Genomic DNA, 13,205 nt, shown 5'->3' with positions numbered 1-13,205 from the left:
GTACACTGACACTATATACAGAGATCCTGTGTATACTGTTACTGCTGTTCACTGTATTACCTGTACACTGACACTATATACTAAGCTCCTGTGTATAATGTTTCTGATGATCACTGTATTACCTGTACACTATACACTATCTGCCTGTGTAAACAGGGAATTAAAGGGAACCTGTCACCAGAAAAAATGCAAATAATCTGCAGATATTGGGTTATCTGCGGGTTAATAGCGTCATTAATCTGCCCGGCACCTGCACTTAGCCAAATGCTGCTGGGAGAAAAATAACTTTGTTCTCCCAGGCAGCGTTTGGGCTTCAGTCACGGGGGCAGCATTAGCACTGGTTCAGTCACCCACCACTCTGAGAATATTGAGCGGCGGTTGTAACTGCTCCCCCGGCAATGACTGATTGGCTGACTGATAGTCAGTGTCAGTCAGGGCCGGGGATGTGGTTACAGTTGTCGGTGACTGAACCCGCACCGGTGAATAAAGTTCGTTTTCTCCCTGCAGAGTTCGGCTAATGCTAATAGCTAATGCTATTAACCTGCAGATTAATAACATATCTGTAATCACATATCTGCAGGTTAATAGTATTTTTTTTGGTGCAGGTTACCTTTAAATGATAGTCGTTAGTGCCACAGATCGACCTTTACCCTCATTGCTTATGGCTCATGCTTCTTCCATCAATTCACAGTGAAGAAAATGATCGCACTGTGATAGCAGTTCTGTGACTTCACCGTTTTCTTTGGCTCTGTGCGCATGCCTATTCTGGATATTCAGTTTGGAATAAGTGATCCATTGAATCAGTTAATGAAGCAGAGGGGCCCCATTAATTCTTATGATGTCTGTCTTGGATTTTTTTTTAGAATGGAATTAAAAAGTGGTGCATGCAGGATTTTTTTCATCTGTTCTAAAGAAAGGACATGAAAAGTATCCCCGTTAGAAAGGACTGGCAGCGGCCATTCTCGCCCTATGGAACTGCTGAGCGCTGTGCTCGGTTTTATTCAGCAGCCCCATAGAAAATGAATGGAGCAGCAATTGGACATAAAATCTGTCGCACCATTTTGTTTCAGGGATAATAGTTCCCTGTCAAGGATAAAAATTCCCCATTCTTCCTATCAGTGTGGGTCCCAGTTGTGAATAGGTGATAACTATTCACTGGACAATCCCCTTAACTAATTGTGTACTTATTATAATGTTATAGTGGATTATGAGCCAAAAGTAGGAAAATTAAGAGATCGGTAACACTCATGGTGATGGCGACTTTCATAGGACAGTGTCAAGCAAATCGCAAAAGAATCTGGCAAGGTTCGACTTTTTGAAACTTTCTTGTCACAATCGCGGTAACCGTACCCATTCACTTTCGTTGCTAAGCACTGTAGCAAAGACACATAGCGAATTTGGCTTGCACAGTCTATGTTGCCGTGTGCCCCATGTTTGCGCAGTCTGTGTGGTGGCCTGAAATGCCGTTTGCCCCTTACTTGCGCAGTCTGTGTGGTCCCTTTCATCGCTGCATGCCCCATTCCCTGTGCAGTCTATGTGGCAGCCTTCGTCACTGTGTGCCCCATGCTTGAGCGTTCTGTGTGTTGGCCTGTGTCGCCGTGTGTCCCATGCTTGCGCAACCTGTGTGCCGGCTGGCATCCCCATGCTTGCTCAGCCTGTGTGGCGACCTTCGTCACTGTGTGCCCCATGCTTGCGCAACCTTTGTGGCGGCTCTCGTCCCTGTGTGTCCCATACTTGCTCAGCCTGTGTGGCGGACTGTGTGGCATGTGCCCCATGCTTGCGCAGCCTTTGTGGCGGCCTTCGTCACCGTGTTCCCCATGCTTGCACAGTCTGTGTGGCGGCCTGTGTCGCATGTGCCCCATGCTTGCGCAGCCTTTGTGGCGGCCTTCGTCACCGTGTGCCCCATGCTTGCGCAGTCTGTGTGGCAGCCTCTGTCGCATGTGCCCCATGCTTGCTCAGCCTTTGTGGCGGCCTTCATCACCGTGTGCCCCATGCTTGCGCAGTCTGTGTGGCAGCCTCTGTCGCATGTGCCCCATGCTTGCTCAGCCTTTGTGGCGGCCTTCATCACCGTGTGCCCCATGCTTGCGCAGTCTGTGTGGTGGCCTTCGTCACCGTGTGCCCCATGCTTGCGCAGTCTGTGTGGCGGCCTGTGTCGCATGTGCCCCATGCTTGCTCAGCCTGTGTGGCGGCCTTCATCACCGTGTGCCCCATGCTTGCGCAGTCTGTGTGGCGGCCTGTGTCGCATGTGCCCCATGCTTGCTCAGCCTGTGTGGTGGCCTTCATCACCGTGTGCCCCATGCTTGCTCAGTCTTTGTGGCGGTCTGCATCACCGTGTTCCCCATGCTTGCGCAGCCTTTGTGGTGGTCTGCGTCACCGTGTTCCCCATGCTTGCTCAGCCTGTGTGGTGTCCTTCGTCACCGTGTGCCCCATGCTTGCTCAGTTTTTGTGGCGGTCTGCGTCACCGTGTTCCCCATGCTTGCGCAGCCTTTGTGGTGGTCTGTGTCACCGTGCGCCCCATGCTTGCGCAGCCTTTGTGGTGGTCTGTGTCACCGTGTTCCCCATGCTTGCGCAGCCTTTGTGGTGGTCTGTGTCACCGTGCGCCCCATGCTTGCGCAGTCTGTGTAGAGGCCTGCATCTCCAAGTGCCCCATGCTTGCACAGGTTGTGAGGCGGCCTGCGTCACCGTGTGCCCCAGCCATAATAATATATCGGTTGCTATGGCAAACGGCTTTCTTTTTTCCTGTTTTCACACATGAGACCCATCTTGTGTCAAATAACTGAGGCCATATTGATTTTATATCACTTTCTTCATCAGTCAGCAGCAAAATGTAAGAGTATTGTCGAAAATACAGTAATTTTTTATTGCATCTTTTTCCAGCCTCATACATTCATCACAATGCAAGAAGTTGGGCTTATTTTACACCAAAATGTGATCTAAAGGATTTCACATTCTTTCCACCCACATTATAAAAGCTGAATCCAAGTGTATAATTAGCGTTAATGCACATTCCGGCTGAAATGATAGGCGTTTTAATTAGCAGGATAATAAATATAGAACTGCTGTGTGGGGAACAAAAAAAGCGGCAGGTCGTAGGCACGGACGGGGTTCGAACCCGTGATCTTCGGTTTACGAGACCGACGCCTTACCACTTGGCCACCGCGCCTGCGTCTAGATTTGGTAGCAGAGCTCGCTGTAATTCCACAAACAGCCCTCAGTGCTGCTCTGACAGTCTCAAGTGTGGACGCATGTCAGCTGAGCTATGAGGCAGAGCTGCCATTTGTACAAATGCTTTCATGAATAAATGTCGTCCATTTCACGATACCGAATCGTTCACGCTTTGCTGCTCATCCTACATTGTACAATCTATACATGATGCTGATTTCCCGAGTGTCGATGATGACGGAGCTTTCCCGCGTAGTCTCAAACGGTTTATTTTCCCGCCCATAGTGTGTGACGTGTCCGTGTTTCTCCATAAAGAAGGCACAGTCCGCATTTTTTTTCTCTGTTGTCCTCTCGGTTTTTCTTGAAAACTGGCGAAGAGATTTACTTCATAATAAGCAATAAAAATATACTGAGATGGTGAAAAGCTTTATAACCTACACATACAGTGCCTCAGGCAATACAGAGCTATGTAATATGGACGCAACAGCAAAATGGCAGACAGGACACAGCAGACATTTCTGCTATTTCCCCTGTCACAGTTTATTATAGACAATAAGCGTAGCGTAGCTGCATGTGAGAGTTAAAAAATAAATCACATAAAAAGTCACATACGGCCATTTTCATATTCGGGCATGGACAATTTAGTCCCCTTGATTCCCTCACCTCTTCGGTTACCTCAGAGTTGCAGCTAGCAGTTTAGCACAGGGGGCTGCACTTGCTGTATGGCATCATACCCCTATTGCATAAAAGAAAAAAAAAATAGTTTTTACTTTTAAGTACCCCTGAAATATACTGGCAAACAGATCTAAAAACTATAATGATCCCCTTAGTGAACACTATTAGTGCCTTCTTTTTGTCTTTATGCAGTAATAATGCATTGTACATTCCTTAAAAAGCAATAATATCCCAAGTGCCCCCTTTAAAGTAATTATGTCCCCTAAAAAGTAATATTACTGCATTAGTGCTCTCCTAAAAAGTAAAAATGCCTTCTTAGTGTCCACTTTAAAATGTATTTATGTTCCTTAGTGCCGCTGCCTTAGTAGCCTATTAAAAGTAATTACCGTATGCAACCTTAAAAAGTAATAATGCCTATTCAGTGCCCTCTTAAAAGTTATAATTCCGCTTTGTTTATTGCACAATGGGCACTAATGTCACTTTGTGCCCCAGAAAAAAAAAATTATTGTGACATCTGTATTAATGCCTGCCCTTGCTATGTCTGCTTCTGCCATTGCGAGTGATATGGGCTGACAACGCTAGTCCTGTGTTGGTTAGTTAATTCTGGACAGGTAGCTCAGGAGTTAATTTCTGTTTGTGTTAGGCCCCCTTCACACATCTGTTTTTTGTGTCTGTGTGCAGTCCGTTTTTTAAGGAGCACAAATACGGATTCACGCACAACCATTGTATTCAATGGTGTTGCGCACATGTCAGGTTTTTCACATGGACAATGCGTCAAAGAGAAAAACCAACAGACGTCATTTTTTTCACTCACCACGGATGAAATGCTTTTTGCACACATGTACACTGATGACAAACAAGTGACATCCATGAGTCATCAGTGTGACAAGTATTGGCGCCTGAGTAAAAGCAGTATACGGTAGTTATGGCTGTTCCCAGGCACCAGGTGCTGAATTAAAGTCATCATTGTAACCATACAACGCTGATGGGAGTTGGAGTTAGGGCCCACTGTGTGCGTATATCATGTATTGCGTAAAAAAATTAATGTAAAAAACGGCGTGGAGTCCCCTTTCATTTTCTTAACCAGCTGAAGACTGACAGCTGGGGCTGATGTTAATATTCTGGGAAGGGGCCAAAAGCCATAAAGGTTCCCAGTGTATTAGTAACAGCTCACCACTCTTTAGTTAGCCTTTACTGGTAATTATAGGGGGACTAAAAAAAGACGTGTGGTCCCCCCTATATTTACTAACCAGCAAAGGCTAAATAGAAACAGCTGCTGGCTGATATTAATAGGCTGTAACGGGGCCACGGATATTGGCCCTCTCCCAGACTAAGAACATCAGCCCTCAGCTGCCCCAGAAATGGCACCTACATAAGATGCGCTAATTCTGATGCTTACTCTCCATTCTTCACATTTGGTGCGGTGGCAAGTGGGGTAATAGTTGTGGGGTTGATGTCAGCTTTGTAATGACAGCTGACATCAAGCTCAGGGATTAGTAATTGAGGGGTGTCTATCAGACACCCCCATTACTAACCCCATAGTCAAACTTAATAAAGACACAGACAGATTAAAGTCCTTTAATGGAAATAAACACTTCAGGTCCTATTTTACCCATTTATTCACCAAAAAGTAAAAATGCAAAGTTATACTCACCTTTGCACCGATAATCCATTAATACCTATGTCCCACAACGATTCGGAAGGTGTGGTGAGCGGTGACATCAGTGATGCGATGAAAACTGCTGCCTGTAACTGGTGGTAACCTTAATGACATCACCGCCATTCACAGGGAGCTGTGTTCTCACGCTCAGCTCAGTGTATTCCGGGTGGCATGGTGAGCGATTGCATCACTGATGTAACCAATCTCAAACAATCCAGATCGTCGTGGGACATGGGCATTAAATATAGGGGTGACCCTATAATAACCAGTAAAGGCTAAGCAAACAGCTGTGAGCTGTTATTAGTACACTGGGAACCTTTATGGCTATTGGCCCCTTCCCAGAATATTAACATTACCCAGCTGTTTGCTTTCCCTCAGCTGGTTAGGGAAATCAAGGGCGACCCCACAGCATTTTTTTAATTATTATTTATTTAATACACGATGTACACACACAGCGGGTGCTGATTCCATGATTCCAACTCTGATCGCAGGGAGACCAGGCGATAATGATGAGTGTTGCATTCAGCACTGTGGCCCGACATTTTGGAACAGTGCTACCTGTACTGCTCTTCCCAGGTGCCGGTACGTGTCACATTCATGTGGCACACAGACAGCCCACGGATGACACACGTATGTTACACATGGACACGGATAGCACAGGTACTGTTTTTTCCAGTACCAGTAATATCAGAATGTGTTAAGGGGCCTTACTCCCAGCTATATATAAATATGGAGGCCTACATGGCAGCAGGTATACTAGTCCTCTAGTAATAATCCCCTGCTGATAAAACAGTGATATTATCAAAACTACAGCAAACCGCCCAATATGTGACACATCGCTAAAATCAGGGTCTTTGTCTCTACATCAGGCTGCTCTCAGATTAGATTTGTTTTAACCTCCTTTAAACCAGCTATTCACTGTCACTTATAGTGAACACTAGATGGTGGCCCGATTCTAACGCATCGGGTATTCTAGAATATGCATATCCACGTAGTATATAGCACAGCCCACGTAGTATATTGCCCAGCCATGTAGTATATTGCCCAACCACGTAGTATATTGCCCAGCCACGTAGTATATTGCCCAGTTACGTAGTATATTGCCCAGTGACGTAGTATACAGCACAGAGCCACATAGTATATTGCCCAGACACGTAGTATATTGGCCAGTCACGTAGTATATTGCCCAGCTACGTAGTATATTGCCCAGCCACGTATGTCACAGGTTAAAAAATAAAAAATAAACATATACTCACCTTCCGAGGGCCCATTGTAGTACTGTCGCCTGTGTGCGGTGCAGCTTCCGGTCCCAGGGTTGGTATGAGCGCAGGACCTGCGATGACGTCACGGTCACATGACCGTGAAGTCATGGCAGGTCCTCCTCGCGCAGGCCCACATAGCCTCCTATATACAGTATGAGCCCCCAAATGGCCTCCTATACACAGTATGAGCCCCCACATAGCCTGTATATAGAGTTTGAGCCACCCACATAGCCTCCTATATACAGTATTAGCCTCCTATATACAGTGTGAGACTACAAATAGCCTCCTATATATAGTTTGAGCCCCCATATAGCCTCTTATACACAGTATGAGGCCCACATAACCTCCTGTATACAGTGTGAGATCACAAATAGCTTCCTATGAACAGTTTGGGCCCCCACAGTCTCTCTACATACCATGTGAGCCCCAAAATAGCCTCCTGTATACAGTTTGAGCCCTCACATAGTCTCGTATATACAGTGTGAGCCTCATATAGTGTCCTATATACAGAGAGAGCTTCCTATAGACAATCTGAGCCCCTTCATAGTCTCCTATATACAGTGTGAGCCTCATAGCCTCCTATATACAGTTTGAGTCTACTATAGACAATGTGTGCCCCCACGTAGCTTACTATATATAGTGTGAACTCCCACATAGCCTCCTATATACAGTATGAGTCTTTACATGCAAACATCTCATACACATATGAAAAAAAAACATACTCACCTTGCTCCCGTTCCCCCCGGCACTCTGCTATGGTCTCCAGTGTACTGACTCTCCGTACAGCATGTGGCTCATGCACTGATTAATAGAAAATGAGCCAGCCCCTCCGCCAATGTATTCACTGCTGTCTGTATTCTTAGGATAGTGGTCACAGCGGGTGGTGGGGTAGGGCGTCAGCATAGTGCGACCCATGGGCCACTGTTTCAACCCTACGGTTGTCTCCATCCATGAGCTGGACTAGAACAGCCAGAGGATCAGATGTGGCATCTGCTGTAGAGGGTTTATAGGGTGAAGGCCAGAGCACACTTGGCACCTGAAAGTTGAAGTAGCCAGATCAAAACCTCTATGTGGAAGCCGTAGTGTAAGATACACAGATACTGTATAAAATATTCATTTACTTTTGGGTGATTTTTTTTCTTGAAAAACACAACCCTGAGAAGTGGTGATCAGAATGCTCCTATCAATGTTTATGGGATTTTTAAAGTACAAAGGCTCCTGAGACCACAAGAAATTTGCTATGGTAGTACAAGCATTAGGTGGTGATACCACATGGCCATTACATCTTTGTTATTTAAATTAATTGTGCTATCGATCCTTTGTAAGCATATTGTAGGGAAAAAATAGATCAAATCAGGTCCTTGATCACAAGTAAGATACAGTGTCTCCAGGTTGGAGGGGGAAGTTCAGTATTTTTATTGTTCAATATCAATACTGTTCACAATAATGGTATATCTTCCCCTATTAAGAGCTGCCAGAAGACCCCACATAGAGTCTTGTAACACTTATACTCATCTCTTCTCCAGACGTCACAAAGCAGTGACGATATCAAACAACCTGCTATGGGAGGTTGATGTCCCGAGCATGGCACCAGCATCTTCTGATCAGAGGTATAAAGCAGGCTATGGCCCACAAGACAGAAAATGATTTTCTCCCTGCTCTATCATTAACTTCAATTGTATTAAAATCTTGTGGTTGTCAATGCCAACAAAAGTGGTGCCCACCCAGGATCCGCAACACCGGGTGGGCTCCATTTCATATGCCCCTGCCTGCCATGTTACTGGGCTGCCTACTATTTACACTTGTTAGTTTTGTGTGATTTTTTTTCTTTGAAAAAATAGCAGCACCAACTTGCTATTCACCATCACCGTTAGGGTGCTTTCACATTAAGATGTGTCACCCGTTCATTGGTCCCATTAAGGCTTACGTCCGAAGTCACCACAAAGCAAGATTCGGGCGTATGCGTTGATGGGACCATAGACTATAATAGTGCCAACAGTGTGAATGTGTGCTCTGTGGTGCATCATTTTCGGATGTGTTCCATTATCTGTGAAATGCTGCTCCTGAACCAGTGTCAGACTCTGTCTCATCCAATAATGGTGCCAAACTCATTTCTTCTCCACATCCTTTCACATTAGTAGGGGTTGACCAAACTGGGGAAATCCCTTTAAGTCATTAGCCTTCATTCACTTTGCACCCAGTTAAGCAAAAGATGCAGGTTAAAAAGATGCCAAAAATTCTGCCGCTTGTTATCTCATTCCAAGAATGAAAGTATCTGACAAAACTGGGAGCTGTTTACATTCTCATTGATTAAAGTTACTGTATAACTTTCTCTCTCAATAGATAGATAGATACATAGACAGATAGATGAAAAGCCGACAATTCATTTGCCGCGTACAGTAAAATCACAGCGAACCAGTTTAGAATAGAATAGATATATACACATATAATTGATATATATATATATATAAAGATGTCAGTGACATATATAATTAGTATAGTGTGTGCAGCTTGCTGTACATGTATTTGATTAATAAATTATTATTTTTCTGAAAAAAATGACGTGGGCACCCGCGTAATTTTCATAACCAGCAGAGGGAAAGCCAACGACTGGGGGCTGATGTTAATAGCCTGGGAAGATGGTAACACCCAAGGAGGTTCCCAGGCTATTAATATTAGCTCACAGCTTTATATTTGTACTTTACTTGCTATTAAAATTGGGGAGCCCCCCAAAAAATGACATAGTGTCCCCCTATAATTAGTAACCAGCAACGGCTAGGTAGACAGCTGCAGGTTGATATTAATAGGCTAGAAAGGGGCCATGGATATTGGCCCCATCCCACACTAAAAACATCAGCTCTCAGCCACCGAATTCAAGGCGCATCCATAAGACTGGGTTGACATCACCTTTGTATTGCCAGATGACATCAAGACCAGAAGTTAGTAATGGAGATGCGTCTATAAGACGCCCCCATTACTAACCCCATAGTGATATTGTATAAAAAAACATACATACAAATAAAGTCCTTTAATTGAAAGAATGACTCCTATAATGAAACAAAATTAAACTATACTGACGTCATCGCCTAGTCCACTGAAGCCAATGTCTCCTGTAACAGAATTAAAATAATAAACAATAATATTTCTCTTCCCTCAGACTATTCAAAGTGTGCTCCAGAATGTAGGTGACCGGAATACTGATGCTAATGACGGCATCGTCATCGCTAACCATCTTAGTAGCCATTTCGAAACTCTGCAGAAGGATGCAGAGGTCCTTCATCTGTGGCCTTGCCGCAAGCGTGTTTTGCACCACGTCTGTACTGCGTTGGCCCCGGCTAGGCAAAAGGACATATTGCACCAGGGCTTGTCACTACTGCTATAGTCACTACAACATATGCAGAGTGTAATCCCACTGTTTTTGCACATTGCATATCAAATGGTTAACTGGTAGGCCAAAGGACATCTGTAGCGATGTAAGTTGATGACCTGCGGGGTGCGGATGGCGGAAGTGAGCACACAGCGACCAGGCTTTCTGCAGCAGCGCATCCAGCCTGGGATAGTGGCAGATAAATTGCTCCAATATGGCGCCTCTTCCCTTCTGAGCTTAGCACTGTGCCTCAAAACTAGTATTCCCCCACATATGGGATATCGGCATACTCATTAGAAATTGCACAGCAAATTGTATGGTGCAACTTCTCCTGTTACCCTTATGAAAATGCAATATTGTGTGCTAAAAACATATTTGTGGAGAAAATTTGATTTTCTTGATTTTTACGGCTCAACGTTATAAACGTCAGGTTCTTTTATTTTTTCAATGGAGGCAGGAGGTAGCGCCCCAGGCTTGTGTCTACCGTGCCTACTCCTTGTCATTCTGCTCAGCTCCCTCCCCCTACTCTATAACTTGATGCCAGCAGGTTGGGCTGCATTTTTATGATGACATGTTCCCTTTAAGACTGGAGTTTTGCACTTCAGTCTTAATGATGGTTGTGCTGGAGTAAGGTGTGCCTAATTTACTAAGAGCACCTCTTCCAAAAATGTTACTGTAGGCATGGTCTTGAGATTCATTTCTGGCATAATGTACGCCACAACTTTTGATGAATTTATTGGATGGCCTTGCCATCCTCTGTCCAGCTCCACACACTTTGGAGAGGCTTCTGAAGTTGTCATGAGAACGTCAAAAGCCGCAACAATTTTGCCTAATTTTCTGCAAGAATTTTACCACATTTTAAGGTGTTTCTGGTGAAAACACCTTCATCTAGCAGTCCTTTTGTTTTAATTTTACTTTATTATTTCATTTAACTGGTGTGCAATTTAGCCCTTGCTTAAATGTTGGCAAGTTTTACCAATAGGCTGTGGTCAAATGGCTGTTTGTTCTCTCATGCCAGTGAATCGGGCCGATTATGCTAATGACACTCAACTTAAACTCTGTCAGTGTTTGAGCCGAGTGTCATCTTAGTGTAATCTGATTCTCTCACATGAGAGAACCACAGCACAGGTGCGGAGAAGACACAGAACTTAATTTCTCCATCTTCTCCATTGTCTGAGTCTGTGGATGTCAGACTGCACTTGGCTGACATACGAGTGTAGTTAGATGTTTGACATGCACCCATAGACTTGTATGGGTGCGTATGGTCTGATTATCGGATGCACTCGCTGTTCGTTAGTCGACACTGCCCTATAGTATAATGTTAGTACGAGTGCTATCCGATAAAACATTAGATAGCCCTCGGCCATGTTATGCGCTAGTGTGAGCGAGCTGATAGAAATATTTACTGATTGCTAGTTGTTTCTGCAAAACAAAATATCAAAACATACCTGTTCCTCAAATGTGTGAAATGTTAGAAATTAGTGTATCCAGAGTACAGAAAATCATGCTAGTACTGGTCAGTTTGCTGCATCTCCTACTCTTGCTTGGTTCATTTATACTCCTAACTTTCTGAAATTTTAACCAACAGAAAAAATCCTCTAAAAATGCTTAGCTTGTAATGATAAACCATTATTGAATAAGTGCAATGCATAAATCCCATGAGGAGACATAGTTAAAGTATTACAGATTTGCTATACTGGAACCCTGTGTGCAGGGTGAATAGTAGGTTGGTTTTTTTGGTTGTTTTTTTTTTTTAATAAAACATCCAGACTGTATAATTTGCAGTTAAAAATATTTCCACTAAGCAATGATTAAGCAAAAACACCTACGATGAAAAGAATGGTTTTGCAGAATTTGCACTTTCCTTAACTATAGGTTTAGTCCAGGCAGATTTACATATGTGACACTACCACAACTATGTAACATTTGTTGTGATTAAAGAAATAATCAATAAAATACTGAATTGCATGGCAAAGATATGGTGTGTCAGATTTTGCAGGATAAAACTAGACCATAAACTACACAGAATTTATCATGGTGGGTCACGCTGTATGTTAAATTTGGTGCATGTTGATATATATTACAGAAGCTTGACTTTTTTTTCATACCACTTTTTGGCTGACTTTATCTTGCACCAGAATTTTGTGCCAAAAAACACATACACAGTTAATAAATCTGGTGCATTTTAACACATTTTAATATAGCTATGCCCTTTTTCACAACTGTCCAGTGCAGTACAAAAAGAGTATAAACAACATAGTGCATTTTTATTTAATATATTTTTTTCATTATCTCTCAGACAGTATTGATACATGGATTTCAACTTTATACCCCCAATTCACAAAATGTCTTGATGAGGAATTGTGTTAGAGTCAGACACTCATTTATTAAGCAGCACACGCCTCTTAATTAATCTGGCACATCTGAAAAATGGCATGTGCATTTGTGAATGGCTTGCAACAAATCTTACTTCAGTCAGGGACTGGAGTAAGATTTGTATCAAAGAATACCAACAGTTGTCATAAATTTGACAAATGGGGTTGCCACGTGTCCGTTCAGCTCCAGCTTCACCCACTTTGTCCGAGATGGATTAAAATGGTTTGAGAATACCAAAAGTCACTAAATTTTAGTGCAGCTTTGCATTGTGACAACATTTTGTAACTCTTCAAAGCTCTTTACGCCAGAATTCTGGCGAAAAATCTTTGATTAATCGGACACAGAGGTTTGTACTTAGTTACCAGAAAATTATTGCAATTACACATGTTTTATTATACACATGTTTATTTCCTTGGTGTGTATTGGAACACGACGAAAAAATGAAAACAAAAATCAAATTGGACGTATTTTCCCACAAAACCCCATAAATGGACCTGACAAAATTGTTGGCACCCTCAACTTAATATTTGGTTGCACACTCTTTTGGAGTAAATAACTGCAATCAATCGCTGCCTATAACCATCCACAAGCTTCTTACACCTCTCAACTGGAATTTTTGACCACTCTTCTTTTGCAAACTGCTCCAGATCTCTCATATTTGAAGGGTGTCTCCTCCCAACAGCAATTTTAAGATCTCTCCACA

General features: G+C 43.4%; 1 long non-coding RNA gene and 1 other non-coding gene across 2 annotated transcripts in view; one reads left to right on the top strand and one right to left on the bottom strand.

Moving 5' to 3' along the window:
• LOC143784944 (uncharacterized) overlaps nt 1-13,205 on the top strand; it is a 60,087-nt gene that overhangs the window by 8,716 nt on the left and 38,166 nt on the right. The window lies entirely within an intron of this gene.
• TRNAT-CGU (transfer RNA threonine (anticodon CGU)) lies at nt 3,092-3,163 on the bottom strand. The gene has a single exon. It is a non-coding gene; the product is annotated as a tRNA-Thr (tRNA).

The sequence above is a fragment of the Ranitomeya variabilis genome, chromosome 7 (genome assembly GCF_051348905.1).
Source record: "Ranitomeya variabilis isolate aRanVar5 chromosome 7, aRanVar5.hap1, whole genome shotgun sequence".
Lineage (NCBI taxonomy): Eukaryota > Metazoa > Chordata > Amphibia > Anura > Dendrobatidae > Ranitomeya > Ranitomeya variabilis.
This window is presented reverse-complemented; position numbering and strand designations above follow the sequence as displayed.